Below are 6,032 nucleotides of genomic sequence, written 5' to 3'. Positions count from 1 at the left end.
CTATCTCGCGGTGACCTCTGCAAGGAAAGGTTCCTATTAATCGACTGGAATCTTTGGCGTGTTTACCTGATGTCTTCGGCTGTTGGTTTGTTTCCCTCATAGCGTGACTGTTATGCGGTCCTGCCTCCCATTTAGGGGAACCCGATGACAGACAGTACTCACCTCCCTCCCTACGGGGTGGGTGGGGGGAGAGGAGGGGGGAGAGGAGGGCGACGTCGTCCTGCGGCCTCGTGGAGGAGGCGGTGAAAACTCGCCCCTGCAGAGTAGGGCGCGGCGTTTTTTTTTTTTTTTTGGTTTTGGTTTTAGGGCGCAAAACTGCTATGGTCATTAGCGCCCGGTCCGTGACTGAGGAAATAATAAAAACTGAAAATGGAAAACAGCAAAAATGGGAACGAAACTCAAAAAAGTGGAGAAACTAAAAGCAGAAAGAAGGCTTAAAATTCCACTAGAGAGGGGTTGGTGGTCCCCGAAAAAACTTCAAATGACTGACGTCATTTCACTGTCACAAATAAACTGGAGAACGCGGTCGGCTGAGCGCGTGTCATCTGCTAAAATCGACGATAGATCAGGCGATAGCTGGAGACGGGAGCGTAACGGATTAAAATAGGGGCATTCAATTAAAAGGTGTCATACCGTCCACAGCTGAGAGCAGTGGGGACAGAGTGGGGGAGGATCGCCGCTTAAAAGATGTCGATGGCTAAAAAGACAGTGCCCTATCCGGAGTCTAGCTAAAATTACCTCGTCCCGACGACGCGTTCGGGAGGAAGAGGTCCAAGCGCAAGGAAGGGCTTTCACTTCCCGCAATTTATTACGGGCAAGTGTTGACCAATGTGCATGCCATAAATGAGCAACTTTGCGACATAAACCGCTCCGTAGATCGGTGAAGGGAAGCGACTGAATAGCTGGCCGAGGAAGAGAGACTGCAGCCTTGGCCGCTATATCGGCCGCCTCATTCCCAGAGATACCAGCGTGTCCCGGGAGCCACAGGAACGCCACCGAGACGACCCCCAGGTGGAGCAAGCGCAGACAGTCCTGAATCCGGTGGACCAGAGGGTGCACAGGGTAAAGAGCTTGGAGACTGAGGAGAGAGCTGAGAGAATCTGAGCAGATTACGTACTGTATCCGCTGATGGCGGCGGATGTAGTGGACAGCCTGGAGAACAGCGTAAAGCTCCGCAGTATAAACCGAACACTGGTCGGGAAGCCGAAAGTGATTTGGGGTGTCGCCAACAATATAGGCACTCCCTACACCTAACGATGTTTTCGAGCCGTCGGTGTAAATAAATGTGGCGTCCGTCATTTGTGCACATAGAGCAGCAAATGCCCGACGATAAACAAGTGAAGGGGTACCATCCTTGTGAAATCGACAAAGGTCACGGAGCAGGCAAATCCGGGGACGGAGCCAAGGCGGTACTGTACCCCAAGTTGTCAAGAAGGTTTTAGGAAAGCGGAAGGAAAGAGAATGGAGCAGTTGACGGAAGCGGACTCCCGGGGGTAGTAGGGAGGAGGAGCGGCCTGCATACCCTACAAAAAGGGCATGGGCTGGATTAGCAGGCATGGAAGACAGATGGCTAGCGTAACGACTCAGAAGGAGTGCTCGCCGATTGGACAGCGGAGGTTCAGCAGTCTCAGCATAAAGGCTTTCCACAGGGCTAGTGTAAAAAGCTCCAGACACTAAACGTAATCCACTGTGGTGGATAGAGTCGTGACGCCGAAGAATAGACGGCCGAGCAGAGGAGTAGACTATGCTTCCATAATCCAATTTCTAGCGCACTAAGGCGCGATAGAGGCGGAGAAGGACCACTCGGTCCGCTCCCCAGGAGATACCATTCAGGACACGGAGGGTGTTGAGCGATCGCAGACAGCGTGCCGAAAGATAGGAAACGTGGGAGGACCAGCACAGTTTTCTGTCAAACATAAGACCCAAGAATTTAGTGACGTCTGAAAACGGAAGGTTGACAGGACCTAGATGTAAGGAGGGCGGAAGAAACTCCTTACGTCGCCAAAAATTAATACAAACGGTCTTACTGGGAGAAAAACGGAAGCCGGTTTCGATGCTCCAAGAGTGGGGGCGATCGAGACATCCTTGAAGACGTTCAAGAAGGCTGGTCCGTTGAGAGCTGTAGTAGATCGCAAAATCGTCCACAAAGAGGGAGCCCGAGACATCAGGAAGGAGACAATCCATAATTGGATTTATAGCGATGGCAAACAGTACAACACTCAGCACGGAGCCCTGGGGTACCCCGTTTTCTTGGGAAAAAGTACGGGAGAGAGTAGTGTTCACCCGCACCCTAAATGTGCGCTCTGCCATAAATTCGCGAAGAAAAAGGGGCAGCCGGCCTCGAAAGCGCCAAGAGAACAGTGTGCGGAGGATGCCTGTCCTCCAACAGGTATCGTATGCTCTCTCCAGATCAAAAAATATTGCTACCGTTTGGCGTTTCCGGAGAAAATTGTTCATGATATAAGTGGAGAGAGCAACAAGATGGTCAACTGCAGAACGATGCTTTCGGAATCCGCATTGGGCAGGTGTTAAAAGACTGCGTGATTCCAGCCACCAAGCTAAACGGTAATTCACCATACGCTCCAAAATCTTACAGACACTAATCGTGAGAGAAATGGGGCGATAGCTAGAGGGGAGATGTTTGTCCTTTCCAGGTTTCGGAATGGGAACGACGATAGCTTCCCGCCATCGTCTGGGAAAAGTACTGTCGGTCCAAATTCGATTATAAAGGCGACGGAGGTAACGCAGACTATGGGTTGATAAATGCAGCAACATTTGGACATGGATACCATCCGGTCCTGGGGCGCAGGAGCAAGAAGAAGAGAGGGCACGTTGGAGTTCCCGCATGGAAACAACAGTATTGTAGGTTTCGTGATTTTGAGAGGAGAAAGCAAGATGTCGCACTTCCGCTGCATGTTTCTTCGGGAGAAACGCTGGCGGGTAATTTGAAGAGCTCGAAATCTCAGCAAAGTGCTGACCCAACGAGTTAGAAATTGCGACGGGGTCCACTAAGGTACCATGCGCGACAGTGAGCCCAGAGACCGGGGAGAAACTAGGCGCGCCTGAGAACCGTCGAAGCCGACTCCAAACTTCCGAGGAGGGAGTGAAGGTGTTAAATGAGCTAATAAAGAATTTCCACCTTGCCTTCTTGCTATCGCGGATGACGCGACGGCATCGCGCACGGAGCTGCTTATTGCGGATACAGTTGGCCAAAGTAGGATGGTGACGGAAAATGCGAAGAGCACGTCGCCGCTCACGTATTGCGTCAGGGCATGCCTCGTTCCACCAAGGACCTGGGGAGGCCGGGGCAATTCGGAGGTGCGTGGTATTGAACGTTCCGCAGCTGTAAGAATAACGTCGGTAATATGTGTGACCTCATCGTCGACGCTGGAAATGCGACGGTCATCGAATGTCGCTAGAGACGAAAAGTGTCCAGTCGGCTTGGGCAAACTTCCAGCGTCGCGGGCGCATATATGGCAGTTGAAGCTGCAGCCTATGGACACATGGAAAGTGGTCACTCGAGTGTGTATCATCAAGGACGAACGATTCGAAGCGCCGAGCTATCGGAACAGTACCGATCGCAAGGTCCAAATGAGATAAATCTGTCGTGGAGGCAGACAAAAATGTGGGGACCCCAGTGTTGAGGCAAACTAGATCCGCGTGGTGGAAGACGTCTAGCAATAGGGAGCCACGTGGACAAGGATGTGGAGATCCCCAAAGCGGATGGTGGGCATTGAAGTCCCCAACCAGCAAATAGGGGGGTGGAAGCTGACCAAGAAGATGAAGGAGATCAGCTCGTGCCATTGGTGTGGACGATGGAATGTATACAGTACAAAGAGAGAACGTGTATCCAGAAAGGGAAAGACGGACGGCGACAGCTTGGAAGGAACTGTTTAAGGGGATTGGATGATAATGGAGAGTATCATGGAAAAGGATCATGAGTCCTCTATGGGCTGGAGTGCTTTCCACAGAGGGGAGGTCATATCGGACAGACTGAAAATGAGGGAGAACAATGCGGTCATTAGGACGCAGCATTGTTTCCTGAAGACAGAAGATGACCGGCCAGTAGGATCGTAAGAGGATCAACAATTCATCCCGATTGGCTCGAATGCCGCGGATATTCCAGTGGATAATGGACATAGGGTGAACAGAAAATGGAGGATTGTGACCAAGGGTGCTGTCAACTCAACGACTGCTCAGAGCTTGCGAATGACAGCATGGAATGGCATTCAGCCAAAGGCGGGCGCATATATCCTGATCCATAGGTTGGTCAGGAGCAGCTCCTGCCACCAGCGATCGGCCGGTTGACCGGCCATCAGCAGTGCGCCTCGGCGACACAGAAGACGGCCGAGGGCGATTTCCGCCAGGTGGCGCTGTGGATGGGACACGCCTTGGCGGAGAAGGAGAGGAACTGGGTTTCTTTGTAGCCTTCTTGGAAGTATGATGTTTAGATGAAGGAGGAACCGATGGTTGTGAAGTTGCGGTACGTAAAAACTCTTCACGAGTATCCTCTTTTTTCGAAGACTTGGTGTCTGACTTTTGGGCTCGAGATTCAGCAGAACCCGACGAAGGGTAAGCCATAGAGTGGGCAGGCGAAAGTGGTGAGGTTGAACGGGCGATCTTTGCGCTGGCCGATCTGACGACCGTGGCACTAAAGGTGAGGTCGCAAGTCTGCGTGGCCGGCTCCTTTGTTGGCCGAGGAGAAGCAAGGACAGTGCTGTATTTTTCTGTCTGAGGCACGGTGGGCTGTCGACTGGCGAATAATTTTCGAGCAGCAAAGGTCGACACCTTTTCCTTCACTCTTATTTCCTGGATGAGCTTTTCGTCCTTAAAAACGGGGTAATCTCGAGAGGAAGCAGCCTGGTCACCCATACAGTTGATGCAGCGAGGGGATGGAGGTGGACAAGCACCCTCATGGGCATCCTTGCCACACGTAACATTTGGCAAGTTTGGAACAGGACTGGCTGGTGTGAGTGAACCGCTGGCACCCATAGCAACGCGTAGGGTTTGGGATGTAAGGGTGAACTGAAATTATCTAATAGCCTGCTTTGACTTTCGATGGGAGTTGAACTTTGTCAAATGTCAAGAAGACAGTGCGGGTTGGAATGATGTTTGTGTCAACCCTTTTCGTAACTCTATGAACAGCCGTTACGCCCTGGTCAGACAGGTAGTGCTGAATTTCTTCGTCAGACAATCCATCGAGGGAGCGTGTATAAACGACTCCACGCAAGGAATTTAAGGTACGGTGCGGTTCCACCCAGACAGGGAAGGTGTGGAGCAGAGAAGCACGCAGCAATTTTTGTGCCTGGAGGGCACTGTTTCTTTTTAACAACAGGGTGCCATTCCGTAATCTGGAACAAGACTTTACAGGACCTGCAATTGCGTCGACACCTTTCTGAATAATGAAAGGGTTGACCGTGGAGAAGTCGTGACCGTCAGACCGAGAAACAACAAGGAACTGTGGCAACGATGGAAGAACTGTCTGTGGCTGAGACTCAGTGAACTTACGTTTGTGAGCAGACATAGTAGAAGGTGAGGAAACCATTGAGGAAGAATCCCCCATGATTACCGGCGTCTCCGATGGCGCGCTCCTCCCTTGTGGGGTCCCTCACTGAGGGCACTCCCGCCTTAGGTGATTGTTCACACCTCAGGTCACCCCTCCCGACAAACGAACGGAGGGACCAATCGGCACTTTCGGAAGGTATCAGCTCGGGTAATCACCCCTCCCTGGGCCTGGCCGTTACCAGGGGTACGTACGCGTCCTACCTGTCTACCCAGGGCGGGGAATTACGCGTTACCCCGTCACCGGCTACGCATGGGAGTGCGTGGGTCGGCCTTCAGACGCGCACAGGGAGGAAAAAAAGGGAAAGGAAAGAAGAGGGGTCTCAAACGCCGCAGCGGAGAAAAGGGCAAAGAGAAGAGGGAAGGAAAAGAAAAGGACAGAGGAAGGACAGAGGAAGGATGAAGGCTTGCAAGTGTAGAAAACAAGGAATTTTTAACAGTTTCGAGCGTCCGTCTCCGGACGTAGGCAC

This window comes from Schistocerca nitens, chromosome 4, assembly GCF_023898315.1.
Source record: "Schistocerca nitens isolate TAMUIC-IGC-003100 chromosome 4, iqSchNite1.1, whole genome shotgun sequence".
NCBI classification, from domain to species: domain Eukaryota; kingdom Metazoa; phylum Arthropoda; class Insecta; order Orthoptera; family Acrididae; genus Schistocerca; species Schistocerca nitens.
This window is presented reverse-complemented; position numbering follows the sequence as displayed.